Here is a 9,445-nt window from a genome sequence, read left to right as displayed (position 1 = left end):
TTAAGTAGACATCTAAATTTATATAAAATTAAACACATAAACACATTTTTTCTACGTTACATTTTACATGACAATTTTATTTCTCATGTGACGTTCTATATTTATTATGTCATATATAGACCACGTGTATTTACTTGTGCACACTCAAAATTGAATTACATAATTATCCACCGAAGCTAAGTTAAAAATAATATAGGGAAATTAAATAAAACATAGATATGAGATAACTGTGTTAAAAAAATACAAGCAATAGAAATGATCAGCAAGAACAGCCAATATTTAACCTAGCCCAAAATTACAACTTGAGCATAGAATGAGTATTTCTAAGCCTGAAAATATAGAAAAGGGGTATAATGTGATTAAATGTGATAAAAGAAATATAGAAATTTCTGAAAAGAGTTGGCTCCACAGAACATTCAAATTACTTTATAAAAGATCTAAAGAAAAAAGTGAAAAGAAAAAAAAAAGAAACAGAAAATTAAGGCAAAAACATAAGAGAGAGCATACATGAATTTGTAACTTGCCAAGATGAAAGAAGCTATGGATATTTTTTGGAAATTAGGCAGAAAATAGAAAGAGACGATTAGGGTATGTTCAAGTATGAAAGGGGTGGACATACTATGGTATATCAATACGATATTTGAAAGGCATGTTTCATTTGTTAATTAAAAAAACTAAAATATCCTCACATAAATCAAAAGAGATATTTAGCAGACATGTTGACACGTCTTCTTTACGCCCAGTCTCACACTTCTGCTAGTAGGGAAAAAAAAAAGAATAGAAGATAGAAAGCCAAAAATATTTTACTTACTTTTGGTAAATTGGGAAGAATGAAATATAATTTTCAATATTATTTTTATTTACTTTTAATTGTTATAATTTTTTATTTTAGATTCAAAATAATAATAATTTTAATTAATATATTAAATTATTATATACATTTTATATATTTATATGAAAAAAATTAATTAATTTAATTTTTTATTTAAAATATTAAATTAATATAATTTAATTTAATTTAAAAAAATAATTAAATCAACTTTCGAAATTTAGTGGACGTGGGGTTATTTGATATGGGGTTATTAATAAACTTAGGACCCGTTTGGATGGGCTTAATAAAAGCAGCTTTAAAAAAGTACTTTTAAAAGTGCTGAAACTTACTTTTAAAATAAGCAGTTATGCATTTGGATAAAAGTGCTGAAGTTGTTATGTCAAACGTGAAAAGGATAAATGGAAGAAAGAAATGTTAGGGTTATATGGGTAATTTGGAGATTGTATAAAAATATTAAGCACAAAAAGATAAAAATGTGGTCAACTTAAAACAACTTATAAGCTAAAAATAAAAAAATACCCCTACCCCAGCTTTTAACTTTTGGCTTAAAATAAGTTTTTTTTAACTTAAAATAAGCTATTTTGAATATTGTCAAACAGCTAAATAAATCAAAAACCAACTTTTAAATCAGTTTGACCAGCTTTTAAGCTAAGCCAAACATGCTCTTGCTTCCAAAGTTTTTATTAATTTTGTAATTAAAAAGTCAAAGTGTGCGCCAAAAGTGAAGAGGAAAGTCTTGAGTGACGACTTAGGCATCCTTGTAGTGTTGGCACGTTTATGTGAGGAGCATGCTACGTGTTCAACTTTCCGATATGCCTCATTTGTACGAACACGATACTTATATTTTATAACTTTCATCTAATAACAATTTTTTCCAACAAGCTTTTCAGCTTTGATTATTATTTTATACACCAAATTAGTTATTGATATTAATTTCAGAGTCTGAAATTAAGAACAAGCCTCAAAAATACGCTACTCCATACCCCGCCCAAGGTATTAGTTCAACATTTTCTTTTTATTTTGTCTGTGTCAGTACTTTTTTATTTCAATTCGTTCCACGAAAAATATCACTTTACTATTATTAAAAATAATTTTATCATTAAAATTTATCTTTTATTTTTTTTTGTGTTATCATTTATTTTTCTCTATTTGAAATTTGTTGTCTACCGTAATATGATTGGTGGCATGCGCGCAGGTTATTATCCTCCTCCAGTGATGCCTCCCCCAACATATGCTGCTCCTCCACCTCGCAAAAATACAGGTTCTTTTTAAGGGATGATATGTAACCTTTCAGTAATTAGATGAGAAGAGTATGATCATTCATATCAAAAACTGGTTGTGTCTAAAGTATTAAAAATACTCCATTACCATGCTTCAATTGTCCATGGATGAACTTGGAGAGAAGTTACAGAAGTTGTATGTTTTAGAGAGGAAACAGAGAAGATGGAAGTTTGGGAAAAGAGTAAATGTTTATTATGTGGAAGTCACTCTTTTATACAATGCAGAATCCAAAAACGTGTAACAAGAAAAGTAACAGAATTAGGAATAAACAAACTAATTCTAACTAACTAACTGCAGTAACTAATTAAATGATTATGTCAACTATAATTATCAATACCCCTCAAGTTGGAGGTGTGGAAAACACAGATAACTTGCTTAATGCTGAGGAATGTTTGATTCCTGTCAATGTTTTAGTCAATATGTCTGCTAACTGATCATCCGAACTTATGTGATGCAGCGAAATGAGCCCTGTCTTAAGTAAATTCCTCACAAAGTGGCAGTCAACTTCGATATGTTTGGTGCGTTCATGAAATACTGGATTTCGAGCTATATGTAGAGCCGACTGACTGTCACAATATACTTCAATAGGTGCAGGTAATGTCAATGTTAGTTCCTCCAATAGTCTTTTCAGCCATACCAGTTCTCCTGCAACTTTCCTTAGAGCCCTATACTCTGCTTCTGCTGAAGATAGAGATATAGTCTTTTGCTTCTTGGATTTCCAGCTAAGTGGGCTGTTCCCTATCAACACAATATAACCACTTACTGATTTCCTAGTGTCAGGGCATGCAGCCCAGTCAGAGTCACAATAAGCTTTGACACAATATGATTGTTCTTTAGACATAAAAATCCCTAGAGTAGGGTCTGTCTTAAGATACCTCAATATATGAAAGGCTGCTTGTAAATGTGGCTCCCTAGGATCTTGCATAAACTGACTGAGATGCTGCACACTGTATGATATATCCATCCTAGTATTAGTTAGAAAGTTCAGCTTTCCAATAAGTTGTCTATAAAAGAGTGGTTCTGTTAGAGGTGTTCCTTCTTTGGCATGGAGCTTTACTGCAGCATCAAGTGGAGAACTGCAACTATTCATATTTGCAACCTTGTAATGCTTCAACATATCAAGAACAAACTTTCTTTGAGATATTATCAGTCCATCATCTTTATAGAGAACTTCCATTCCTAGGTAGTAATGTAACTTTCCCAAATCTTTGATCTTGAATTGGTCATGTAAAAAAGTCTTAAGTTCTTCAATCTCAGAAACATTAGTCCCTGTTAGAATCACATCATCTACGTATACAGCAACAAATATACTAGAAGTTTCAGACTTTTTGTGGAAAAGAGAATAGTCATTCAATGAGTGAGTGTACCCTTTTGAATATAAGGCTTCAGCTAACTTGGCATACCATTGCCTGCTGGCCTGTTTCAGACCATATAAAGACTTGTTTAGTCTGCATACTAGTCCTGGTTTGTGTATTGCTAAACCTGGAGGAACTTCCATATAAACTTCTTCATGTAAGTCTCCATGGAGAAAGGCATTATTAACATCAAGTTGGAATATATTCCAACCTTTTTTGACAGTTGTGGCTAATAAAGCCCTCACTGTTGTCATTTTAATCACTGGTGAAAAAGTTTCTGTATAGTCAATTCCAGCCTCTTGTGTAACCTTTCACTACAAGTCGTGCTTTGAACCTCTCAACAGTTCCATCAGCTTTGTGTTTTACTTTATAAACCCATTTGCATCCTATGGCCTTCTTGCCACTAGGTAGAGAAACAAGATCCCAAGTATGATTTGTGTGCAAGGCTTCAAACTCCTGTGTCATTGCTTGTTGCCATGCAGGATTCATAACAGCTTCCCCATATGAAGAAGGCTCTTCATCATTACTGATATTCCTCACAAGAGTTTGACTCTCAAATGCCAGGACCTCAGGTGATATATGTTGGTGTTTGGAAAAAACTGTGTTTAGAGAAATATTTTGGTTCTGTGAATGTTTAGTCAAATTTTTGGGTAGAATATAATCATGAAGATGTGTTGGTAGCTTATGTTGTCTAGATGGTCTGTTGACAGCTTTGGATATAGGTGAAGTTGCAGGATTGTGTTGAATGGTGGGTATTTCAGTTACATGATTAGGTGAAATGTGAGGTAGAATGTCATTTGCATCAATTACATTATTGTCAACTTGTTGTCCAGTTTGTGTTTCAACATTAGTATGCAGAGTTTCAATGAAGGGAACAGAATCAAAAACAGAAGGAAAAGAAGAAACATCAGACAGAATAGTAAAAGGAAAAATATTTTCTTTAAAAACTACATCCCTTGAGATATGTATTTTTTTAGTGGCTAGACTTAGGACTTTGTAACCTTTTGATCCAAAGGGATAACCTATGAAAATATGGGGTGTTGTCCTGGCTTGGAATTTATCCCTATGAGGCTTTGGAATTGTGGGATAACATAGGCAACCAAAAGCTTTCATATGAGAATAGATTGGTTTGTCTTTGTATAACAACTCATAAGGAGTTTTTCCTTTCACATGAGAATTAGGAAGTCTATTAATGATATATGTGGCACATAACACACATTCACCCCAGTACTTAAGAGGTAACTTTGATTGGAAAAGAAGAGCTCTAGCAGTCTCTAACAAGTATTTGTGTTTCCTTTCCACCACACCATTCTGTTGTGGTGTATAAGGACAGGTTTTTTCATGGATAATTCCCTTTGTTTTGAAGAAGGTGGAAGTTTCTGAATTGACAAACTCAAGTCCATTATCAGTTCTTATGGTCTGAACACATGTGCTAAATTGAGTTTCAATCATTGACACAAAAGTTTTTATAACTCCCAAGGTGTTACTTTTGCATGCTAACAATTGAGTCCATGTACACCTACTGTAATCATCAACAAGAGTGATGAAATACCTACAATTATCATGAGTAACATTATGGTATGGACCCCAAAGATCTACGTGCACAAGTTGAAATATTTTGGTAGAAGTATGAGTGCTATGAGGAAAAGGTATTCTTTCTTGTCTTGCCATGGGACAAATATTGCAAATGAAAGGTTGTTTAGCAGAAAAATTCTCAGGTATTGACTTAATCTCCTTCATTTTCATAAAAGGAACATGTCCAAGTCTATTATGCCACAACACATTTACATCATCACTGGTAAAAGAGGCAGAAACACAAGGACTTTTATTGAATGGAACAGAATGTTGATTACATTTATTATGTGTGCATGAAGAAATAGGACAAGAAACAGATTTGAAACTGGAAACATCTCGACTTGAAATTGAGACTGAAGAGCTACATGCATCACCAGAGTGATTGGATTTCATCAAGCATTTAGAACACAAAAAATACAGCCCATCTTTTGCCTCACCAATCACCAGAGGCCTCTTCATTGAAGGGGCCTACAAAGTACATGAGAATTCAGATAAAAACACAATGCTCTTAGGCATAGATTTTGAGAGACAATTAATGGAAATAAGATTTTATTTAAAGGAAGGCACATACAGGACTTCATGTAGAATAATGTTTTATGCAAGTACCACACTACCTATTTTTACTACTTTCACTTTGTAACCATTTGGTAGGGTAATCAATAAAGGACAAGGAAGGTATGCAATATTTGTTAAGAGGGTTATGTTGGAAGTCATATGGTTAGAGGCCCCTGAGTCAAGTATCCAAGAGTCAATTTTATTGTGAGGACATCTGCATGATAATTTGCCAAAATCAAGTGAAGAAGTACATGCTATCATACCTGCAAAGGCAGAATTCACAGCACCACCTGAAAAATCATTGTGTTGTTGAGTATTGTCTTTCCCAGCTTGAAAATGTTGTAACATCTCCATGAACTGAACATACTGTTCTTTTGTCAGCTGATGACTTGCATCATTATGATTTCCTTTGTGATTTTCCTCTCCTGAGCAATTTTCACCCTGAGCATCAACCATAAGAACTCTGCCTTTGTTAAATCTAGGAGGATTCTGATTACTCATCTGTGGATAACCATGCAATTTATAACATCTATTTCTAGTGTGCCCTGGTCTTTTGCAATAATCACATACCATTCGAGGCCTGTTGCTACCATTATAAGAACTTGTCTGGGAGTAATTTGTTATGAAATTGGAGTTATCTGTGGAGGGGTAATTGGCTTCATGGACCTAGAAGTACTTGCTCCTGCTGAGCTATTTCCACTAAAGTTAACAGATTCAGTGATTTTCTTCCCTGCACCTTTAGCATATAGAGAAGTAGACTCCATGAACATTTGAGTGTTAGGCTTGATTTCTCTTTGCTTTTCATCCTGTATCAACAAGGAAAAAGTTTGTGCTAGAGAAGGTAATGGATTCAACATGAGAATGTTCCCTCGAATTACAGTATAAACTTCATTCAACCCCATAAGAAACTGTATCAATTTTCTATCCTGATCTACCTTGAACATATTATCCTTAGCTCCACAAGTACAATTGCAGTTACACTGAGTTTTCGCATGTAATGTGTTCAATTCTTCCCACAGTCTTTTCATCTTGGTGTAGTAAGTAGTGATGTCTAAAGTTCCCTGTGATAATTCGTTAATTTCACGTTGAACATGATATAGCTTTGCACCATTAGTTTGGTCATATCGATCCTCTAATTCTTTCCACAGTTCGAATGAATCAGAAACATACTCCACACTTTCTGCAATTTCCTTTGAGAGAGAATTAAGAATCCAGGAAGTAACCATGTCATCGCATCTTCCCCATTGACGAAATCATGGTGTTCCTGGATTAGGCCTTCTACAATCGCCATTAATAAATCCTAGCTTATTCTTCACCGATAACACTCTGAGAACACTTCGTTTCCATGATCTATATCCTACTCCATCAAAAGGAACTTGAACCAGTGAAGCACCTGGATTATCCGAGGGATGCATATACAGAGGTGAATTGAGTTCCTCATTGATAGCACTACTGCCATTTACAGTAGTATCATTTGAAGTTGAACCAGTTTCAGTTCCCATATTGATTCAATTCAAGGATCTAAGTGAATGAATGCAGCGGAAGAAGAGAAAAACAAATTGATCTGAATTCGATCTAACAATCGATCAGAATCACAACACAAAGAACAAAAAAAACAAGTAATTCGATCAACACAACGACAGAAAACAGAGCAAATACCTCCTGCTCTGATACCATATTAAAAATACTCCATTACCATGCTTCAATTGTCCATGGATGAACTTGGAGAGAAGTTACAGAAGCTGTATGTTTTAGAGAGGAAACAGAGAAGATGGAAGTTTGGGAAAAGAGTAAATGTTTATTATGAGGAAGTCACTCTTTTATACAATGCAGAATCCAAAAACGTGTAACAAGAAAAGTAACAGAATTAGGAATAAACAAACTAATTCTAACTAATTAACTGCAGTAACTAATTAAATGATTATGTCAACTATAATTATCAATATAAAGGTTAAGATTATATTACATTCATAAAATTAATTTTTTTAAAAATTACTTGCATCAAAATAACACGATCAATAAGGGTATTATTTTTGACACTAAATCCAATGGAGGGTAAACTTGTTCAGATTTATACGATTCATGTTTGGTTATGATTGTTATAATTATATTTACTTGTAATTATATTGATTTGCTTTTTCTTTTTTAGCTACTTTTTCCAAGCTTCATACATTTAAATTCCCCCTTTATCTTTGCAGCCTGGCAGCATTGTGTTGTTGTTACCTCCTAGATGAGTGTTGCTGTGACCCCTCAGATGTGTTTTTTCTCTGCTAAAGTTCAATCACATGGAGACAAGTTTTTTGTTTTTTTAATTTATTATGATGAGATGAATTTTATGCAAAATAAATTCTCTTAGGATAAACCTTGTTGTATAAATTTTGAGAAATTACACAAACTTTCAAAATATTAGTATAAAACAGGTACAAAGAACTTCTATTGAGACAACTTCCACCGTAATGAATGAAAGGTAGAACTCGTCAGATGATTTTCGTCTTTCACTTGAGACACATTCTTGCAACAATACTATGCCAAGTTGCATACCAAGACTAATATTAATACAAAAGATATACATTGATTATCAGTGGATCTGAAATCACAACATAAACATCATGCAATTAATCAAACAACGTATTAAATTTGAAGGTAACAACTTGTTGGGTTCATTATATAATGTGCTAGTGTGATACATAGAATGTACAAGTGCTTCAAATATTAATGAACTTATTCCATTCATGAATATTGTTCGCACTCAATTTTGGACTCGCTATATATAACTAATATATTTTATGATTATTTACCTATCATTTCAAAAAAAATTAATTTTAGTAAAATATTTAAATAACTAATGTGGTTTAAATAATAATTTCTATTTTTAGGTTGATTAATTTATGATTGACGTACTTATTTTATTTTCTTAAGATTAAGAAGTTAATTAATTAATTTATATCAATTCTTATTATTTTGTTATTAGTGAAATGCTTTAAAGGGAAAATTACATGGGATGACAAACATTCCTAAGTAATTATATAATAAGGGTATAATTTAATTTATTTACTTTTTATAATTTTTTTTGCTATAATTAATGGGGTCCACCACCTATTCCTAAACCAATCGTATAAAAATCTTTCTTTTTTAAATTTTGTATATAATTTTACACAAAATAATATTATCTCTCCTATTCATATTCCAGCTTTTTCTCCTACAATTAATACTTCTATATTTTGAATTTCAAATTGTCAAAAATTCAATTCCTCCATTCCGAAATTAAATTCAAATTTTGCAGATACTCCTAAATTTTAGTCGTTTTCCTTTTATTTTTGTTTATTCAACAATTGTATATGTAATGTGTTTCTTCTGTTTTTTCATATTTTTTGATGAAATAATCGATTGTTTGTTCTTATTAGATCACAAATTCTTCACAGAATGAATGAATCATCTTCATGTATGAGGATTACCAGAGGTATTCCATTGCATGTCAATTTTGTTGATAATTTACCCTCGTTTTCAATGGGTTTTAACTCAAGATTTTGGGGTTGATTTAGGGTCTATGGTAAAATCCAAACAATTTCAACATAAACCAACAATGGAAGAATTGAGATCAAAGAAAAAATATAACCCTACGGCAGTTCAAGAAATTCTTAACAATGCCAAAGCTAGAGGCATTAAAATTGTACAAGGAGGAAGAAAGAGGAAAGCAGTAAACATTGATTCAGAGGAGAATGCATTTGAAATTGACGGATCTGAAGAACATCATAATCATGAGGTAGTGGCTTAAAACACAACTTTAGATATAATTTTTTTGTTACTTAGGTGTCAATATACAAAAATTATTTGTTTTAGTAGATTG

The 9,445-nt window shown here is 32.5% G+C and overlaps 1 long non-coding RNA gene across 1 annotated transcript; it reads left to right on the top strand.

The window, feature by feature from the left end:
* Positions 1-1,726: 1,726 nt before the first annotated feature.
* On the top strand, positions 1,727-8,012 carry LOC138338682 (uncharacterized). Its single transcript, XR_011211868.1, has 3 exons — positions 1,727-1,825; positions 2,028-2,093; positions 7,797-8,012. It is a non-coding gene; the product is annotated as an uncharacterized lncRNA (long non-coding RNA).
* Positions 8,013-9,445: the final 1,433 nt, after the last annotated feature.

Source organism: Solanum lycopersicum, chromosome 10 (genome assembly GCF_036512215.1).
Source record: "Solanum lycopersicum chromosome 10, SLM_r2.1".
Classification (NCBI taxonomy): domain Eukaryota; kingdom Viridiplantae; phylum Streptophyta; class Magnoliopsida; order Solanales; family Solanaceae; genus Solanum; species Solanum lycopersicum.
Note: the sequence above shows the minus strand (reverse complement) of the source record. Positions and strands in the feature narration are given on the sequence as shown.